Genomic DNA, 22761 nt, shown 5'->3' on the forward strand with positions numbered 1-22761 from the left:
GTCATCCATCATATTGCTTCCTGATCTTCCCAATAATGAACCTCAAGAGTCATGTGGTAGAAAACCTTGCATCATAAGATTAGGTGAGATACCCGACTTACCAAAGGTAAGGATCACACACCCCCAATCCCTCTCAACTCGTTGGCTAGACGAGGTGTTAAAATCCCAACTAGCCCAACTTGTGGGTATGATGCAAACTGGGGTATACTCTACTCTACCAAGATAGGGAAGCAACATCTTCCACCTTGTGGGTGATAAATAAGGATGATACCCTATTCTCCAGAGATCCCTCAACCCTAGGAGCCCTACATCTCAATTCCTCACCGTGGGACCTCAAACAGGTCGGAAGATATGGATCAATTTCCTTGATTATTCTTTCTCTCCGTAGATCAAAAACATATCAACATGCTCATATCTAATACTTGCTTAAAAAAATCACTGAAGAGACCAAGAGAAATGATCCTCTGATTTCTTGTTCATGTAAGACATTACATCAAATATTATATTATAATAAATACATGCCACACAAGAATACCTTATTCATCCTCCCTCTCATGGAGAAAGCAATCACAATCCTAAGCTTGTCTCATACAACAACATTGTCTCAACACACAAACATATCTTAGTCCCAACAACATACGATATTTTCTTCCAATCGGACCCCACTCTTTATTGTCACAATGTATGACTGTCATATTCATAACCTACTCAAACTACTCTCCAAATAATTTCCTTAACCAAACTGCCTCGCAACTAGTTATGCTAGCAACAATGTACTCAACCTTGACTGTTCTTAAAGCTACATAATTCTATTTCTCACTCATAAAAAATGTCATGGAAGATCCCAAGCTAAAGTAGCACCCATATGTTATCTTTCTATCAGTAATTGTTTCTAACCTAATCAACATTAGCGTATTTGTGTAGTCATGCATCCCTGGAATTATATTTCAGACCAATATTGATCATCCCATGCAAATATATCAAAAATGTGCATGGTGGAAACCCAATGTGTATGAAGCGGCTCAATCAAGAATTGACCCAGGTTGTTCTCCACAAAAAATTATGTCTAGATGGGTGTTACAAGGAACATCAATGCACTAATCAACTGTCGGTTACCAATTCAGGTTTAGCCATATCTCTGCATAACTTTTTGAATTTCAGGTCCGTCAGGGTTGTTGTAACTTATTCACATCTCATGGAGAGCATATCTTGTTTATGAGTTTGTTCTTTATTCTATAACCTCCTCAAAACCTAAGAAATCTATATTTTGAGACACATCCAGATATTGACTCACATGACTATCAAAAAATGATTTTGGATCTGGAGCCATAAAGATGTTTACAATTTTTTATTATGAAAACTCCATATGGGAAATCAATTCTTTTTTTGGTCCAGGTCTTTGAAAGGTTTAATATTCTAAAGCAAAATATCCTACCTACACTGGGGTATTCGATATTGCATCAAAGCCTGATATGCATAGGTAAATTGATGCAAGATGAACTGAAACTCCAAGATTATAATGTCACCCCATCATATACCATCTTTCTAAATTTACAACTCCATGGAGGATATTTTGGATCAAACAAGAAAAAGGGTGCAGGGGGTGTTACTGGATCGAGTCTTCCCAAAGGATCAACATCGGATCAAGGAGCTTCGCCTTTCAAAGATATTATAAATGGAAAACCAGATGCCTCCCCAAATCCAGATAATCAAACAATATCCCCAACCCCTATATAGTGGAACAGTTGAATCACGTTCCAAAATTCACTGTAGATCTACTAGAAACAAATGATCTGCTCACAACATATGACGCTCAATCTGTTATATGCAGGTTCAACAATTTTTTGCCAAAGCCAATGGATCTTTTTCATTGGATCTTAAAATATTGGTCTATAAACTGTGAGATCCACCTCTGCTCAAAAGGCTTCTTCATAGTTAAGTTTTCTTCATCGAAGGAACGAGATTATATTATGAAAGAAAGCCCATGGTTCTGGGGATCTACGAGACTTTTTGTTACTCCTTGGTTCCCAAATTTTGACACAAATACAACAGTGGTATAAAAAATGCCAGTTTGGGTTAGACTACATAATCTCCCACTAGATTTCTGTCATCATAATGTACTATAAGGCATTGGGAATCTCTTAGGGTGATACAAAAAGACAAACACACAAAGAGTTGAAGAATGAATCTACACCTTCGCCAGAATTTGTGTGGATGTGGATCTCAACAAAGGATTTCCAGATCACATTGTCCTGACTCACAACAAGCAGTGTTGGACACAGTTTCTAGATTTTTAAAACACGACTTTCAGATGCTGAATATGTGGACAGACAAGACATCTACAAAATTCATGTCTGGAGGTCAAAAAAGAGCCACGAAAGAAGAATAAATCAAGGAAACAACCCAAAGGATGGAAATTTTCTCAGCATCTACCCGAAGATGAAGTGGATGAAGAAGAAATGGATCCCCTTACTAATGAAGAAATCCAGAATCCACAAGAAAATGTAGAAAACAAGGAAACAAATCATGAAGCATCAACAAATCCAGGTCCCACAGTGTAGAAGGAAGGGAGATCAAAGTCTAAGGAACTGGGAGGATACAAATGTCTACATGTTTCAGATAGCTCAGACTCAGATATGGAAGTTCCAAAAATGGATGAGGGGAACCAACTAGCTCTGTAACTACCACTCCATCTCAAGGAGTGTGGTGGAAAGTAGAAAATATGAAATGGAGGAAAGTGTAACTTGTTTCTCTATAGTTTAAATGTATTGGCTCTGTGATCACCAGTCTTGACTTGCTTGAAGAATGCTTTAAAAGCATCTACAAAATGTAATTTTTTTCATTAATAAAATTACCATTTTTCCTGGGGATTTTTTTTAATGATATGTGAAATTACAAATATACTAATTGATAAGAAATATTGGTTCACCCCCCTCTCATTATTTCAAACAAGGTGTAGAGAGATGCCATGGTGGAGGAGTATGCATCCATCATGAATAGTGATGTTTGGGAAGTGGTGTAGAGGCTAGAGGGAAAATATATAGTAGGATCTCACTGGGTCTACAAGATCAAGCATGGAGGTGATGGCAGAATCAAGAAGTACAAGGAAAGATTCATGACCAAGGAGTTCATGTAGATATAGGGATTTGACTATGACGAAACCTTTTCCCTAATTCCAGGTATTCATCTATTAGGGTTGTTTCAACTATTACAACACAGATGGGGTGGAATATCCATGAGATGGATGTGAAGACTACCTTCCTCAATGGGATTTTTAAGGAAGAGATTTACATTGAGCATCCAGAGGTATTTGAGACATGCAGTTGAGAGACACACATTTTTAGACTCAAGAGAGCCTTATATGGGCTTGTTTTAGTTGCTACAACACTGCCCAAAATATTTTCCCAACACCAAATTTTTGGGTCCCCCTTCTTTTTTTTTTAGGTCCCGAGAGTTATGCTTATGATTTCGAGCCAGTGAAATATTACATTGACATGATTGCCATCAAACTTTACTGATGCCTATGCTTTTGCGATGACATTTGATCCTAGTATATTTCGATTTTAGGGTATGATGCACTAAGAGTCTTATGCGTCCTCAAGCCTTCATTTTCTACCATATGCATTGTAACGGAGCAAAGACTTCTTATGTTAATGACCATTAGATCACTCAAACTACATTAGGGTTTATGAAGCCATTATCTTTTCCATGCATCTTTAAAATCCTAGATTATCATGACTAAAGCTCCAACCTTGCTTCGAATTAATATTCACTCTCTAGGATGCATTTTCATAAACACTCTTGGCATCTGCTTTACACTATGGCATCGTTAGGGGAAGAATCATGTTGCATACTTGTCTTGCTCCATTCCTGTCAATTAGAGTTTATGACATTTACATATTTCAAAATGGTTCTAACATTGCTTCTCCATAAATGTTCATGTAGGTTGCATGGATTAGGAATTAAGAAGTTATCAAAATTATGCAGATGCACACCTTTTGTATGTCCAAGTTTTGCAACTCCACAATTGGACTAGAAGACTTATCATTATTAGAAGAAACTTTAATAATGCTACTAGCACTAGCTTACCCATGTTTCTTTGTTACATTTGGAAGACCTAATATTCTCCATGTTGGAAGCAAGAGTTTACTTGGCTTCATACTTGAGCTTATTTTAATTATGGGGAAACCATATACAATTTATGTCGATTATCATAAGAGTTCTTCTCACTGGTTGAAAGGGCAATGTTTTATTTTATGTAAAGTTATAGGTGTTATGTGGCCTTTGATTCGGTTGCGATATAGCTATGGAGTCATATACGTTGATGTCATGTCACATTCTCAAAGAGGTTGTTGGTGGAAGTTGCAACCGCTTAAACTTGTAGATGAACTTTTGGACTTGGTAGTCATGGGGTGTGGTCCAACTAGTTTTTAACTAGTAGCAGAATCAACTAAACACGGCCTAGTTGTGGGTCTTGTTGGGCCGACAATGCCATTTACTAATAATTATGGTGTGTGGGAGGATGAATTTGAAGCTCTTGGTCTTGAAAATTGTTTTGAGAAAAGTTTGAAAAAATACAATTGTGTATTTAAAAGGAACAAGCTCCCCTTAACTGATGATCCTATGGTCATGTGAGTCGAAATATCCTTCGTGAAGAAAAGTTAAAAATATTTGGTTGTTTTCAGGTGTGTTGAAGACAGAGTGCTATTTCTCAATTCCAAATTTGGGAAGTTTACTGAAGCAAACGATGGTCATAATGTTCTCTTTTGTGAAAATGGAGTGGTAGTTCCCTATAGGGTTTTTACTGTTGCATCAGGGGCAACGTCTGGAAGTTTTTTCCAATATGAGGTAAATGGTCCACCCGTGGGTGTGCAGACCACGTATGGCACGAAGGTCAAAGTTGAAATCTCTGCTTACGATCTTGAAATAATGCTTTTCATGGGATTACCAAGACTACATGAACTAAAATAACAAAAATCTAACTCTAAGTCCAACATCTCTTTATGCCATACCATAATCATCCACATGTATTTTATTTGAGGAAACTGGTTTAGCTTCATGCCTTGCAATGTCATTTGAAACATTGGAGAAGAGACTAATTACATGCCTAAAAATGTTGAGAGTACAAATTTCACATTTATATAAGGAGGAATGGTCTTAATTCCTTTTGGTGGATCATTGCTAAACACAAGACAAAGCATTTTGGGCCTTGAAGCTGCAACATGCATGATTCTCCCATTCACTCGATTTTCTGTTGACTTCTCTTTTTCAGAGGCTCCATCATAAGCAACAACTATTGAAAGTTGTCTGAAGGACGACAATGGTGATGGAGCTATAATGCGTCTTTGGTCTCAAGGGAAAAATTGGAAATAGGTACTATTTCTTTTTGGGCTTGAGTTGATTTTGCAGTTGAATATTGATGGGACAAGAATGTTCTTTGAAAAAAAAATTCAACTTCTAGAGTGGATGTGGAAATGATTCCTTGGGGCAAGGATTTCTTTAATTGATCTTATGTAGTTTGCATTGGTCATGTTTATCATGGCTTCAAATTACATGCGTTATTGTTTAATAAAACATTTGATATCAAATTCAAGAAATTGATGCAGACATATGCCACCTAATTGGGGAATGAGAAATGTGACCGACATTCTTTCTTGGAGAATTATGCTCTTTAAGTTGCGTGTCACATTTTGAAATGGTAGTGATCCCGCATTAATATCTTCATCCGCGACTTGCGTCCCAATTCTCAAGTGCGACTTGGCCTTACCAATAAAAATTGCAGCCTCCCTACTTAAGGTGCATGCCATAGATTCGTTGTGCAAATTCTAAGCGCAACCTCCCTTGCAACTGGAAAATGCGACCTTTCCTTACCAATAAAATTTGCAACCTCTCTGCCCAAGCAATATAATGAGTATGCAAATAGTATTGACAATATTCCAATTTGTAACAATTGCCTTCCCCAATAGTCAATATTATTGTGCCAAGTGTCCATCACACACGTTTTTCTTTAACTAGGAAGGTCAGATTCAAGCATGAAGTGCTACACGATAGTCACATTAAGAAAGGGAAACTATTAGGGTCTACATTTTCAGTGAGATCAGACTAGCATTTACATCGACTAGTGTAAAGAAAATGGAACTATTTTCTCGAGATCTCAACACACAACACAAGTATCAAAACATAACGTGGATGTGAAATTTGATATAAATTTGAACGCCTTAACAACAACCACTCTTGATCAACCCGTTCCACATGAAAAGACTATTTTCAGCTTCAAAATACTAGATCAAAAGTCTTACAAAGTGGACTTGCAATACTTTCATGATCACGTGGGATTGAGCTCAAGCATTAGTCTGGAACCTACTCCCATTGGCGAGGTCTCTGGTGCACTTGGTAATGATGAAACTTCAGTTGGTGATGATGTGGCATTTGACAACACGTCAAGCACATTTTCATTGCAGACATTGGTGTTTCAAAGGATGAGTACATTGCAATTGTGATCTTAGCTAATTAGAGGTTAGAGGGACACTATGAAGGCCTCCTATCCACATATAGTGAACCTTATTTCAAATACTGTAGCTGTGGTTGAATTCACCCACAATTTTTCGACAAATGAGAACACTTATACAATTGAGAGTTCTCATGCTAATGATCATCTTACCATAATGAAATCAAGACTTGAAAATCGTCGGAAACCTGGCACACTTATCCAACACGAGTGGAGTCCTAATCACTAGTAACAATTTATGGAGAATTTGACACTAAGGCTCTTGATAAGAGTTCCAAAATTGGTTTGTCATTGGCATTAAAGCCTTGAGATGATCTAAATGAAAAGCAACGAAAGTGATTGCTAGAGAAAATGAAGTCTATGAACTTGAGCGAATTTAAACAAGTCACACTTCTGATATGCATTAAAACTAGAAATTGAAGATGCACTTGGTCTTAAACCCATTCAAGGCGCAAGTCACGTCCTCAGTTGGAAGTGACGTTTTTCTTTTTGTGACTTGCATTGTAACCGTGAGATGTGACCAGTTTGAGGTTGCAAATCGCTTTCACAACCCTCTCCTTCCCATGCAACGTAACGATGTGACTTGTTCTAATGAAACTCAAGAAGACTCCTATCACAGGTCGCGCTTAAAGTTATTAGTGGCACCGTCATTGAAAAGTGTGACCTGTGGAGTGTGATTTGTGGTTAATAAAGGTCAATGTCTAGTGGTGGAGGGCGCCTTTTAGATGGTGAGATTCAAAAGAAGTTGACATGGATCAATGCTACCTTACAATAATTGATAAGGCTTCTGCCCTGTAATTGATAATTCACATTTCAAATTGACAACGATATTGTTATCTCAATATGTGATTGGATATGAGACTCTCTAGAGTGATTATTCTGAAGTCATAAGTCGCGCAATTAGTTATTAACAATACTATATTTTTAAATTGCAACTAGTCATGTGAAAAGAAACTGCACCCATACTTGATCTTCCCTCCAACAAGTGTTATCATAGAGCATATTGATTTGAAGAGTTTTGATCCATCATTAGCAGGTGATCCTCAAGTCCCTTTAAAACATCATCACTCCAAAGTGTGTTCTAGTGTGAATTCTTTGGTTCTCACAACTACAAATAGACTTCAAGATGTTGGAGAAACTATTATGTGCACACAACATTCAAGATCACAATATTCATGAGCAACTCAACTTCTTACAAAAATATTAAAGTGATCAACTGCTCTGGCTAGACATAGACACGGGAAATTATCCCACAAAATTAATTGAAATGTGAAAGAAGTTGTGAAGAATTTTATGGTTTTTTGTCTCAAAGATAACCTGGAGAAAGTAATGATGAATACAATTAGTTTCAAAGTTATAATATTCATATGCCCATTTTATCCTTATTAAGTGCAGATGCAACCGTTGAACATGGTGAAAAGGTAAAATATATGGCAGGTTACATAAGTAAAGGGAAATTAAAGTAAGATAAGATAAATGAATCACATATGAAAGATCACAAGATGGGACACTAGTAAGCTATTTTTTAGATAGAAGAGTCATCACCTATTATCTTATAAAGATGAAACAATTGCTTGAGCTCATATTGCATTACATCATTATGATTTTCCTGATGTGCATCAAATCTAGAGGGAATCAACCATATTATACCCAATTACTGTTCCAAAACTTCCAAGATAGCCAACAAAGAATTTTCCACCCAAGTTCAGGAAAAGATGTGTATATTGAGGATGAAAGAAATGAGGATCATAAAACCCATAATGCATTTGGATAACAACTAGAAACAAAAAGTTGCATTGTCCCAGTAGATGAATCGAAAGGAAAGCAAAAGAAAAGGAAAAGGCCAAAGGGACACCAAAGAAAAATGACAATCAACATTGGCTATGACCCTCTTTTAAAACACGGTTGGGAAGCTTAGAGTGATGCTGCACATGCCATGTTACGATGTGGAAATAAACTGTATATGGGTCCAAATTATTATCTTTATTTCAATCAATTTGTCATGTTTCTAACTTTATTCTTTGAATGCAAATCACATGCAAATATTTGTAACCATTATAACTTGCTTGTAGGTAGAAGAGAGGAAATAAGAGTGTTGGCCTAGGTGAAGGAAGCTAGGGTTTCCTATCGAGGCTAGATAACTAGGGTTTCAACAAATAAGAAAACTGGCTCCATGTAGTTGCCTAAGGCACTGTGTAAACATATAACATGGCAAACGAACATTGCCACCTTGTTCATTAGCCCGTGTAAATCTACATATCATCAGAACATATATGCAACAAGCATTCTAGGGTTTTGAGAAACCCCTGCAATCTCCTCATAATTCATCTATTGCCATAATGTAAATATTTTTCATCATAATCTCAATAGCTATGTTGAGATTGATTTGAGCATGTAATAATCATTAGAGATGAAAGAGCTGTGAGGAAACTCAAGGGTCATGAGGGTAGATGAAAGGTCACAATAGGTGAACACTCACTTCATTTCTATAATTATACACTCATACCTAATTTGTAAGGGGCTTTAGCACTTGAGCTAAGACTAGCATTAGAAGTTGATCTGGGCTTGAAAAGCTAAAAGCATCCGACTCTTGGATGCTTGTAGGGTGAGTGGTGGTGAGGTTATGGTTTTTGCATTGGATAATGATATGAGCAACCCATGTTCCACTATTGGGATTTGATGGATTGCAGGACATGTACTTGCATTTTCAGTAACATTAATAAGAAGTAATTTGCTTTCATTATGGATTCTCATGCATCTTTATGATGGTTTATTAGCTTTCTTGTATTTCTGTCATATTTTTATTTGTGCTTTCATGTGGGCATATGTTAATGAACTCATTCTTAACTTATAAATTTCATGTTGGCTTTGAATATATGCTTAATTATTCCATGCCATGCCAATAACCTATTGTGATCTGATTTGCAATTAAACTCTGAGCACGAGTAAAGTGTCTCAGATCAGTGAAGGAAGAGCCGAGGGTTTCAAAATATCGCAATGATACAAGATAATAGAAGAAATCAAGTGAGGGTTGATCTCTTACAACCCCAACACAATCATACCATTCACAAATTCACACAATAGAGAGGTTTTGCGCCCTAACGTGTGTGCAATTTATCTAATATGTGTAGGGATTTTGCATATCTAGTGCATAGGTAAGGGGTCGATTCATCTTGGAGGATTGATCAATGGTTCTTGTGATAAAAGGGAGTTCCTCCCTTGTCCTAATTCTCATAAAAAAATCCTTTGTTGACAAATAATAATAAAAGACACACAATTTTGCAGTTTTCCCCAGAGTTGGGTTTCCTGGCTATATCTTATGTTCTATGTGTTGATGTATTTGTCTTCTGATTTATTTTTATGTTGTGCATATTAAGTTAGAAAACTCAGTGTATTTGTGATTTAAATTTCTAACATATCAATTATTTATATTTCCAAGTTTTTATACTTTAAAATCACAAATCACTTTACTAGATTTTAAGGAAATCTAACATCAACATCAACACTTAACACTCTATATACAAACCATTATTATATTAATTTAAAAAACATATAATACACAAAATATCGATTTCTTAACAATTTACTATTAGATATTAAAAATTATTCATCATCATTACATCTTCATAAAATGTAAAATTAATTAGAAAAAATAATATATTTAAATAAAATTATCTTGAAGTTATTATCAATAAATTTGGAAAACATCCTTTAAGCCACATTAAAGAGTGATGAAATTGTTGTTAATAGAGTTTTATGTAAGTAATGTCCTTACTATAAATTTGAGGAGAATGATTGAGATGTTGAAATTGTATTTTGATCTTTTAATTTATATATTATTAAAATTTAAAAAAAATAATTTATAATAATTATATTATATGGAGATAAATTTAAGAAAAAGAGATTTAAAGTGAACTTTACCAAAGAACTTCCATAATGATTATGAAGTTTCATAGATATCGTTGAATATATATACAAATTTATCCTTTATAGCTTACACTTTCTCTTCATCAAAAAAAAGTTTACACTTTCACTTTGTAGAGTGTGGTAAATCTAAATTTGTAGAGTGTGTACTTAGATATTTAGTAGTCACAACACAAAATTTGTTGACTTTGCTATATACTTGTTCCCAAAATAACTCTATGTAACTAATATCCTTAACTAATGGTTGTTAATAAAGTTTTATGTAACTAATATCCTTAGTATAATTATGAGTAGGATGATTGAAATATTGAAACTGTATTTTGATTTTTTAATTTATATATTTATTAAAATATGAAGAAAATAATTTATAATAATTATATTATATAGAAAATTTTAAAAAAAAAAGAGATTTAAAGTGACCTTTACCAAAGAACTTCCACAATGATCATGAAGTTTCATGGGAATCGCTGATTATATATACAATTTATCCTTTTATATGTTACACTTTCACTTAATGGGGGTGAATCGTAAATCTAAATTTGTAGCAAGTGTGTACTTAGCTATTTAGTAATCACATCACAAAATTTGTTACCTTTGCTATATACTTATTAAATAAGTTAATAATCCAAACATGTAACTTTATAACTTTATCCAATAAAACATAGGAATTTAAGAACATAAAACAAAGAGAGTACACTTACATTCAATGAGACAACCAAAATAATTCAAAAAGTGACATATATAAACAGATGTTTGAAATGGATATTTCGAAACATGCCACGAGTGGTGCAAGTCAAATAATCGTTGCATTCAATTATAAAACATTTTGAAGTGTACTTTTAATTGTCAAGTGCATTTTGAAGTGTATTTTTATATGGTTTTGAGATCATCCTTTAAAAAGTTAAGTTCTCATTGGATACCTATAATGAAGTTAGGTCATGTCCTAATGACCAACCATATTTGTTCGTTGGTTAAAAATGTTGATTTAAATTTTTAAATATGATAAATTTAAAAGAATTAAATTAAAGTTAAATCAGAATAGACTGATATTCTAGTGGCAGCTTTTAAGTGGAAGACTAATAAATCAGAATAGATTTTTGAGGTATTTATACTTGGGAGCTGTCATTTACACAGGGACTTCAATGAAGTTTGCAATAGTAGTGTAGCTGCTAGACCTTGCTGAGTCTCTTCTCTATTTTTGCCACTTACTCTGATTTACACGAACCCATACATGAACCCATACACGAACCTACTAACACATTTCACGCACTGTCGACCTTCTCAACGGCTCCCTTGCCTTTACACGGTCTGGCATCCCTTCTCTGCGTTGGCGAACCTCTGGCGAACTTCAATACAGAGTAACTTAAATAGATACTACCTCAACAACTCATTTTTAATACACAAGTACTTAGATGCGGAATAGTGATAACACTCTTTTATATTAATTCAGAAATGGATTACAGAAGGATTACAATTTGTTCAATCTTGAGATGGATTGTGTTCGTGTTTACCAGAATTTAGCTACTCAGCTAGGAGATAGGTTACTGGAGGCTACCTGGCGAGATCACAGACTCAATCTTTGAACACTAATACTAACACTCATAAAGATAGACTCTCTAAAGATCTGGCCACTTTAGGTTCTCACCTGTGCCGAACACACAGATGCACAGGCTTCTCAGATCACCTAAGACTTTGAGATTTCTTCATGATGCAAGCAGATCAGGTAGAAGTCTACAGTTACAGAGCAAGAAAAATTCTCGACTCTAAAACACTAAAACTTAAAAAACTCAAAACTCTGAATGCCCCGAATGATCCTTACTCCCTTTCTTATATAGCAAAAGGAGGGGACAAACATCCGACCATCGAGTCGACAAACCTGGTACTAAAGGAATCTGTCAAATCATGAGATGTGGCTCAAAGCACACCAAAAGACGGAGAAGTGCTCCGTGTCTCATTACTGAAGATTATTACAAATCCACGAAGAATAAAACTTTACAAAGTGGAAGCTTTTTGAACAGGAAAAGCCCACGGGAAAATCTGGTCACAAATTGTCCTTGTGACTAGACAACAAATTTACACTGTGGAGATGTTTATGGAAAAGTCCACGGGAACCAAATTTTTTTAAAAGACTGTAATTTCGGGAAGCCGAAATTTTTTATACAGATTCTCATCCCAAGCCTTGGTAAAAATCCTTCTTACGATCATGGGATTATTTAATATAATTTGATGCTTAATTTTTGTGAGAATAAGCCATTGGTGATGTCTATTCATATATTATTTTAATACCTCGTTATCTCGGAGAGGATATCAATCTGGGAGAGAGAACATGTCTTTGACGGTTTCATAAGGAGAATGGAAGCATTTAGGAATATTGTGTTCAAAACATGTATCGCAACCTATTCTGACATATGATTCATGGTAAACAGGATCTATACCTGTTCTGTTCATACCATAATCAGTCCACCAATCTCACATCCAATCACTTTGTTGGTTTTGCTGCATGATTCCTGTGGTCCCAAACTTTATTTTGGTGTAGTGGGTTTCCTCTTTGCTGTCTTTATTCAATATGTCCCACCATAATCTTTTGTAGATGCCGAAATCATAGACTGTGTTCGGAAAGATGAGGCTGGGGTCCTTTCCAGGCCATAGTGCTGCATTATGTGTTGTAAAAGGCCAAGAAGTGTTCCTCATTCGATTTATTGAAAAATATCTTTCATAGACCCCACTTCTGCTTCCCCCATGTGACCATATCATGGTTAGATCATGGAAGTCATGTAGAAGAGCATCTTGTGCCTGTCTTGCAGCATCCATACTTTTGGAATAAACCATATCGTGGATCCATCTGCTCCCTTTTGGATACACTCTTCTTTCAGGTACTAGATGTAATATATCAGTGTGTGCTTGAAGATTGGCATCTAATACTTTCGTATTTCTTAATTTCCAGGTGGGCTTCCAACTTTCTTTGTATTCTGACCAACTAAGATTATCTGGAATTGTTCTAAGTACTTCTTTTTGTTGGATTTGATCCCATTTTGTTACTATTACCATCACATGTTCAGGTGGCTGAATAAATTCTCTACTGAGAAAATCTGGCAGATGATTTTCTTTCCCTTTAATATGCTCCACTTCGAAATCAAAGTTGGCGAACAAGGCCTACCACCAAGCAAACTTAGCTTCTCCCAGATTTTTAATATCTTTGGTTAAGACTTTCTTCATAGCCGAGGCATCAGTCCTTAGCAATAATTTTTTATTTACAAGATTTACTTCAAATTTATTTATACAATTCCAAGTAGCTTTAACTTCCTTCTCTATAGTAGAGTAATTTTGTTTCGCTGGATTCCAGGTTCCTGAAGCAAACTGTACAATTTGTTCTCTACCTTCCTTTTTCTGTTTGAGGATGCCTCCCCATCCAATATTGCTTGCATCTGATTCTACGATCTTGAAACCATTATCATCAGCTACATAAAGGATAGGCAGTGTTTTGACTTTACCTTTGATTCATTGGACAAGTTTAGTATGGGCCTCGATCCATAGAGGCGGATTTTTCTTGAGCCTTTGATTTAACAAACTTCTATCCTTTGCACAGTCTTGATAAAAGTTACTCACATAATTTAGACATCCTAGAAATCTCTGAAGTTGGGTCTTATCAGTAATAATGTCAGGAAACTTTTCAGAGAATTCTAATGCATGTTTTTGCAAGGATATTTGGCCATTGAATATGGTGTGGCCAAGAAACTTTACAGAGGTTTGGAATACCTCTATTTTCTTCTTGCTTAAAACCAAACCATTTCTTTTTACCAACTGTACAAAGGTCTGCATATGCTTGAAATGATCTTGAATATTCTTTGAAAAAATTAGGATGTCATCTATATTCGCCAACGCACAGAAAGGACGCCAGACCGTGTAAAGGCAAGGGAGCCGTTGCGAAGGTCGACAGTGCATGAAATGTGTTAAGGGGTTTGAGTATGGGTTCGTGTAAGTCAGAGTAAGTGGCAAAAATAGAGAAGAGACTCAGCAAGGCCTAGCAGCTGCACTGCTGTTGCAAACTTCATTGAAGTCCCTGCGTAAATTGGTATCAGAGCCAAAGCATTTGGTTCAGGTTAGTACTCTTGAAAAACACTCAGTATAAATGGATCCATACAGAAAGTCTTCTAGCAGTAGGCTATGAAGATGGCTTTCATAGCCTACTGCTAGATGGCAGCTAAATTGGGATCTTCTCACTCATCCAAAAGCTGAATCTTTTGGTCTTACTCATACTGTTAAAGAAAAAATTAAATTGTCTCAAGAATGGAAACAATATATGGAAGAAACAAATTCCTGGATATCTTTCTATTCTTGGAAAAACATGAGAGACAAAAGATGTTATGATGGCAGGTGATAAGGCCTCTACTTCATCACTTCACTCCTGGTCAGCCTTAGATGGTAGTAAGGTTGAGACAATAACCACTTTCCTTCCTTATAAATGTATTGTCTTAGGAGAAGGTCAAAAATCTGCAAAGGCCATTCCTATAGTATTAAAAGATGATAATGCCTTGGGAATAGATGGCAGAATACAAAAGGCTAGTGAGCAGCTAAACTGGACAAACACAACCATTAAGGGTCTGGATATGAATGTGACAAAATCTGTAGAGGTTAAAGATCAATTTGATGTTGTGCAAGTTTCTTTGAATGATGTAAATAATTTTTTTAATGATGTACAATATACATTCTCAGTTGTTAGAGGATACACTAGAGAATCTTTGAACAAGATAGAAGAAGTAGGAGAAAGGATGGTAGAAAAATTTGATTCTACTAAGGGAATAATAAGTCACTAGAGGGAAAAGTAGAAAAGATATCGGTATCAAAAATAGATAAACCAGTTCCAGATTCCTTTTTGCACAAAAGAAGTGTAAAGATACAAGACCCTGTCAAACCAGTGGACAAATTTCCATTCTTGCTTCCCAAAGAAACTGTAGTTTCACAGAAAGAATAATCATCAGAACACGTTTCTCTGGCATCATTATTTTAGGAAGAAGAAGAAAAAAAAGCCAAGGCTCTTCCTATCTATGAACCTTTAGAAAGTCGGTTCAATAAATACTCGGCTCCTGATCTGGCTGGAAAAGGAAAACTTCCAGAGAGACATACATTCTTCCCAGAATCTCATAAGGAATGGAATGTTGATAATCTTAGCGTTGGACAAATTAGACAACTAATTGATGTAATTGTTTCTGAATATAGGCTAATGTGTCTTAGGGGTAAGAGTGAAATTGAAGCATGCAAAACCATCATACAGTGTTTCACTGGAACACTTCTCAGATGGTGGGAAACAAAATCATCCCCAGCCTTAATAACAAATATGGAAGAAGAATGTCTTAAAGATGCAGATGGAAATATCATTCATAATGTAGATGGGTCAGTTCAGAGAAATATGATCGGAGCCTTGACTTCGATGATCTTAGAGCACTGGTGCAGCTCTGAAGAAGAATTAGCTGACAAACATGAGGTTATATTAATGAACCTCAAATGCAACAAAATGTCACAATTTGAAGATATTCATAGAGATTGGGTACAAAGAATATATGAAGTGAAAGATTCCAAAAATTTATTATGGAAATAGGTATATCTTGTAGCTCTGCCATCCAGATTTGTTGATTACATCAAACTGCAAGAAGTGTTTCAATTACCATTTGAATCTTATACCTGGGGAGAGATTTATTCTCTCATTACAAAGACTTTGTTCAGTTTATGCACTAGTTCTGGAAAATCCAATATTTTTTCATGGCAAAATTTCGATGGAGGATTTTCTTAGGCACCAGTATTCTTATCGGATTTGACACAATTGTAAATGGTCCGGACTCTCAGCTCCCTCCCGTTTTGATCTCCTTCTTCCACTCAAAAGGGCTTTTCAATTGGGATAAGCTGATCAAATCGTGGACGTCCTCTTCTCTGGTCTGGAAGGATGGGGAGGAGTTAGGACTGCCTCTGCCCATAAGGTCCATATGGGAATCAACTATTCAGAACATCATCGGTTCAAGGATTCAGCGTTCTGGTACAAAGGATGTCTTGGCTTGGGCTCTTCCTAAATATTCTCTGCCTCTCCGTGTAAAGGATATATATGCAGCTATGTCCTCAGACCTTCAAACAACTTCTGGCCCGATTTTTCCTTCTAAGCTTTGGAGGGTGTCATGCCCACTCAAAATGATTCTATTTTCATGGCTGGTGTTCTCTAACAGGAACCTCACGTGGGAGGTCCTTCAAAGGAAAGGATGGCAGGGTCCGGGCAGGTGTTCCATGTGTTAGGTTGCATCCGAATCAAATGATCATATGTTCTTCCAATGCGCTGCTTCTCTCCATATCTGGTATGAAGTGTCTTTATCTTATGATTTTCCTTACCGGGTTTTCTCTTTTGTACAGGAAGGATTTATTTGGTGGAGCAAACAACGCTCATCCTGGCGAACCTTGTTCGTCCTTTCCTGCTGGCTCCTATGGAAATGGAGGAACGCTCATCTCTTCAAAGATTTCAGGATAGCCCTGGACGCTATTATGCTGCTCATATCGGCCAATCATGATGTTTTAGGATGATCTATGTATTTCTAAGTACTTTTTTGTCCCACTGTATGTATCTATTCACTGCTACGAGTTAGAAGTTTTTTCTCTTTTGATAGTTTCTCTGATATCTTCTCTATGTATCGAGGAATATGTTTATCTGACTCAAGATCTCAAAATATGTATGTTCTCTCGGACTATCAGGATCTTCCTTTTTCAGGATGCTTTTGATATCTGCTGTCGGATCACTCTGGTTATCAGTCACAAGATTTTGATGAGCTCTCTGCTATGTAATATGATTGTTATATTCTCTTAATATAATCTATGATGATTTTCTCTTTTGAAAAAAAAATAGATCCTTAGAAAAATTGTCAAGAATTCCAGATAACAAATCTATCTGTAGTAAATATGGTCTAACCATTGATGATCCTTTGGTTAGAAAAAGGAAAGCCAAAAAGAGAGCCAAAAAGGAATATAAGCAGACTGCCAAATTCTATAGCAATAAAGATCGATCCTCAGGAAGAAAAGTCTCTCCAAGGACCAGAAAGGGACATTACAAGTATGTGCCTAGGACACATTACTATAAGCCTTTAGATATACACCTGCATACATCCAAACAAGAAAAATGGAATAAGCTAACATGTTGGCTTTGTGGCAAGACGGGGCATACATCCAACCGATGTCCAGTGGGTGAAGAATCAAAGAAAAACAGAGGTAAGAAAAATCAACCTCTGAAAAGACATGATAAAGCTGTCAAAATAGAGACCCAAACACATTCATCTCCAGACCCTTAATGGATGTGTTTGTCCAGTTTAATTTAAATTTAAAGTTTTGATGTTTTTAAGACTTCATTTAATTAGAGCATCTTGTAAATAGAAAATTATGAAAATAAGTTACCTATGTTAGAGTCTTAGACCTTGATATACATCACATTAAAAGACAAAAAAAACTAATAGTGTTACAAGCAAAGAATATTAAGTGAATAATTATTGGGTAGAATCTCTAGGCATCTTATTTCATTTCCGAGGAAGAGATGTTGACAAGTCTCTTAACTAGAATGATGAACTTGTAGTCATTATTGTATATAATTTTTTCAGTTATTTATGTTGAATTTAAGGTATTTAGTAAATTAATAAAGTGGATTATTATTATTATTTATGGATTATGTGGTGTGTTTTTAATTAAATAATAAATAATGGTGATGAATTAGTGTACATTAAATTTAAAGATAAATAAAAATTAAATTTAAATTATGCAAAGCAATAAATTATAAATATTCATAGGTTCAAATCTAGAATTCGGTAGAGTACTTACATCTCCATAGGTTTTAGAAGTCAAATCATTGTGCTTAGACTCTTTTGTCCCACAAACAAGAGAATCTCATACAACAATTTAGTATCTAGCTTGGTTATGATCTTAAAATTAAATTAATAATATTATTATAAAAATATAAATAAAATTGTTATTTTTTTTTAACACTTAATTTCCTACTTGTTAATTGGACTTGCTTTTGTGGGAAAGTCTTTGGACTACTGTTCATCAACTATACTTGTTATAGAAATGGTTATGTATTTGTTTTTATTTTTATATTTGTTTTTTGGGAAAGAAAACAGCATTTATGAGGATGGAATCATCGAAGATCCTAGAAGAACTAATTTGATTGGGGTTCATGAAGGACATCTAAGAACATTGTCGAAGCATATTGGCTTCGGTTAGGACCTTGATTAGCCAAAGTGAAAATATTCAATTCATATTAGTTACTGGAGACGCTTTATTGCTAATCAAATGATTAAACAACAAATCCCTCACGTCAGTCAATCATATTCATTTGCGCAATTTGCAAACATATCTTGTCAAAATGAAGTTGAATTCAAAAGCTAATCATTGATCTAAAATGGCAACCAACCTTGAACTTGAGACCCTAATAAAAAAATGAGGTTGTAGGCACACTCCAAATTTCTTAGATATGGTTTCAAACATTAATCCAAGGCCCAAGAGGCACATTACCCAAGAAAATAGCTAGCTACATCATGTGAATAAGGACCTGGTGTGGGTAGCCCGTTCCCCTTCTTAGCTTCATGAATGCGCAATCTATGTGCTGGAGGAATCCTGAAGCTATTTAGGATTATGGATGCTTTCTTCTGTGTATGGTTCTATCTAGATTTGGTAGATCTCTAAGCATGGTGGTGTATCATTGCAATAGATAGAGGAAGCGTGCATTTGTTGGTTTGTGGGATGTTTTTCCTTCATTCAAGTGTAAGGGCAAAGGCTTTTGGGAAATCAATTACTTGGGTCTTTTTTGTACTTTTGGCTCCTTTTGTTGCTTAAAGTGATTTGCATTAGTTTTATTTCATCTCATAGATACACTCATGTAATTATAGTCTTAGGTTAAAGACACTCTAGTTTTAATATGAGTATTGTTTATTTTCACTTTGCAACTAATTAGTCCCCTAGTTTTCTCAATGTAGAAATGGATATAGTCGTGAAGAAACAAATCAATGAAACAACAGATCCTTGATGACCACTACTGCTAAGCTAATAGAGTTAGAAAAATTCAATGAAACTCATAACGCCAATATGACGAGTCTCTTGCACTTGCAAAACCAATGGACTAACTCTCTAAAAATGGAATGCAATCATATTCCTATCCTATTCCTTTCCTCAAGTTTTTCAATAAAAAAAGAGGTTTGCACCTCGAGAGATTTGATCCCTATCGATGCTTGATAGATCTAGAGTTAAGATGGATCTAGGTCGGTTTCTAGTGGTTGTGAGGAATGATTTGGATCCTCTTTAGGTTGGTTTAATCACTGTAACTGACATGATGAACTTTGATGTAATGCTTCAATTTCTTATTTATTTATTATTATTATTATTATTATAATTTTATCTTATTTTATTTTGTTTTATTTTTATTTATTTATTTATTTTCAGTCAAAAACTCTACAATGTATCTTCAGAGGAAACTTGAGTACAAAATTCTTCTCCCATGGCCTTGTCCTAATATGCCAGCCAGGCTTTGGCACCTGAGACCCAGGGAGAAGCTTATTATAATCACCATTTACATTTATTTCTGTTAGGCCTAAAGGCCATACCATACTAACATCAAAACTAAAATACATAACCAAGAAAAGACACCTCTCAAGGAGGCTAGTTTGGTGGAAAATCAGGGGGTGGAACAAAGATGGCAGCTTGTTCATGCATATGGAAGTCGATGTGCTCGACTTGCACCTCCAGGGAGAGGAGATGCTCGTTGGCGGCAATGGTGGTGATGCATACTTTCCATATTGTCTAAGATTTCAGTTTGAGCATGTTGCACATCATTGATGTAGGCCACTAGCTCATTCTGTTCCTCGTAGTGCTAGTCCCTCATGTTGATATTAAGTTGTATATAGTGTAGTTGATTATCGATTGAGTCCAGGGTGGCTGGAGAAACAATTCGTTCCGGGGAGCGGGCCAACAAATTGTCCACCATTGCTACAAAGTCTAGACTTGTATCTGAAGAGGACTAGTTGTCAGAATCATTGGATTGACGACCTTCAGGGTGAGGAGCCCCTCCCACATGCCATCGACGACCCCTATGACGGGTCATACTATCAAAATGAAAAATGACTAACCTGAACCATGTGCACAGGCCCGAGCCCGCAAGGCTTCTCGCTGAACCTAAAAATGGTGCTCAAAGGAAAGAAAAACCAAATAGGAATAGGTAGGGGAGAGGGAAAATCGATACTATAAATTACCATCGCAAACCCAAGGACGCAGGCTGTCAAGCGCCTGCTATCTTTTATGCTGCCTCCCAACCTTTGCACACAAACCTTGCTCCAGAGGAGAGCAGTTAGATTTGCTTGAAACTTTGACCCTGGGGAGCAAATAGAGACCAAGAGACCGAGCATCAGAATGTCAACATCCTCAGATTTATTTTGACATTGTCCCTCTCCAAATTCCTAGTAGAAAGAGAGCCACGACTGAGCCATTTCCTCTCGCCAAAATAAGAAACCAGAGAAGAGGAGGCAAGCACTTCGGTCAGAGAGCTTATCCTCGGTTGTCAGCAATGTACCAGGATCCCACGGGTCGGCTCAGAGAGGAGGCATGCCGCAAGCCAACTCAAACCATTCCTCCTCCCCCTCTCTAGCCCAGAGCCATGTATATTGTTGGGCGCTCCAGATCTCGAACCTCCAATACACAATACGCCAAACCTTCATTGCCCACTACAACTTACTATGCAGAACTCAAGGGATACATGGTTTATAATACCGATTCCCATGAACGAAGAGTTCGCATGCCAGGCATTGACACCTATGCCTACCACCATAATGAAATTTAAACATATGGCTTTGAGTGCGTGGATGTTATGCGTGCATCATACACTAACCTATCCACCCGTCTATCCATCGATCCGTCAACCCCATTGGGGAGGCTTCAAAACTTTTTGTTGAAAGTGAACGTGTATTTATATATTTTGATGAAATAAACCTGTAGTTATATATTTTATTATGAAAGAGGAGTAAATGGTAAAAAACATAGAAAATTTGATTTTGTGCTACCTATTTGGATTGCTTTTATGTTAATCTTTAGAGTAGTATTCATGAATTATGATTACTTGTTATAGGAATCCTAATGTTTATTTATTATTTTTTCAAAAAATAATATTTGTATTAAAAGTAAGTTACAACCTAGGGTAGAAGGTGGGGTTGGGATCATCCAAGATCTTGGAGGAACCAATTTTCTTGGGGTCTAGGAAGGACAGTTAATAACATTACGGAGGCATATTCACTCTGGTTAATACTTTTCTTAGCTAAGAGTGAAAATATTCAATCCCTATTTTTTATTGGATACTTGTTGTGCTAATCAAAGTATTAAACGACACAACCTTCACAGTTGTCAATCATATTTTCTTTTTGATTTGAAGAGTCACTCGCATGTCTCCCCAATATGAAAAAATCTCATTCTTTCATGTCAAAAGGGAGTTGAATTCAGAAGTTAATCGTTTGTCTAAAATTGCATCCAACCTTGTGACTTGGGACCCCAATAAAAAATAGGGTTGTAGGCACACTCCAAATTCTTTAGATATGGTTTCAAACATTAACCCAAGCCTGAGGCACGAGAGGCTCATTATGCTCAAAAATAACTTGTTTCATCGTGTGAATAAGGCTGGGGCGTGGGAAATCCATTTCCCTTTCTCACTTCAAGTAGCTCCGCTCGTGGTTAATCTATGTATTGGATGTAATTCCCATAAGTTTTTTGGAATTATGGATGCTTTCTTTTGTATATGGGTCTATTCAGATTTGGTAGAGCTATATACATGGTGGTGTATCATTGCAACCTATAAAAGAGGTGGCCAATTGTTGGTTTATGGGTCATGTCTCCTTCATTCAAGCTCACGTAGGTATGTCCCATTCAAAGGATTTTTGGAAATCAAATACTCAGATCCCCTTTCTACTTCTGCTCCTTTTCATGGCTTTAAGTGGTCCATTGATTGAATTTGTTTCATCCCATATATACAATTATGTGATTCCAGCCTTGGGTGAGAGGCACTCTAGTTTGAATCCAAGTATTGTTTAGTTTCAATTTGCAACCAATCACTCCCATAGTTTTCTTTATTATGGGTTATGTTCATTAGATAGGGTAGAGATGGATATGGCATGTTAATTTTCTTACCCCTAGCAATCAGGTAATTAATTCCGAGCAGAATTACATCTAATGAATAAAAACACAACTAGGGTATTAACAACATTAAATAAAATGAAAGAAAATTTACCAATATCAATCACATAAATGACACACATATTCTACCCAATCACAGTTCT

At 36.0% G+C, this 22761-nt stretch overlaps 2 pseudogenes; both read left to right on the forward strand.

Moving 5' to 3' along the window:
• The first annotated feature begins 4275 nt into the window (after nucleotides 1–4275).
• On the forward strand, nucleotides 4276–5621 carry LOC149155479 (lycopene epsilon cyclase, chloroplastic pseudogene; annotated as a pseudogene).
• A 286-nt stretch (nucleotides 5622–5907) lies between these two features.
• LOC149155480 (mitochondrial outer membrane protein porin of 36 kDa pseudogene) lies at nucleotides 5908–6817 on the forward strand (annotated as a pseudogene).
• The last annotated feature ends 15944 nt before the right edge of the window (nucleotides 6818–22761 follow it).

This window comes from Pinus tabuliformis, chromosome 9 (assembly GCF_031772625.1).
Source record: "Pinus tabuliformis cultivar Carrire ecotype Pingquan chromosome 9, CPIR1, whole genome shotgun sequence".
In the NCBI taxonomy this organism is placed as follows: domain Eukaryota; kingdom Viridiplantae; phylum Streptophyta; class Pinopsida; order Pinales; family Pinaceae; genus Pinus; species Pinus tabuliformis.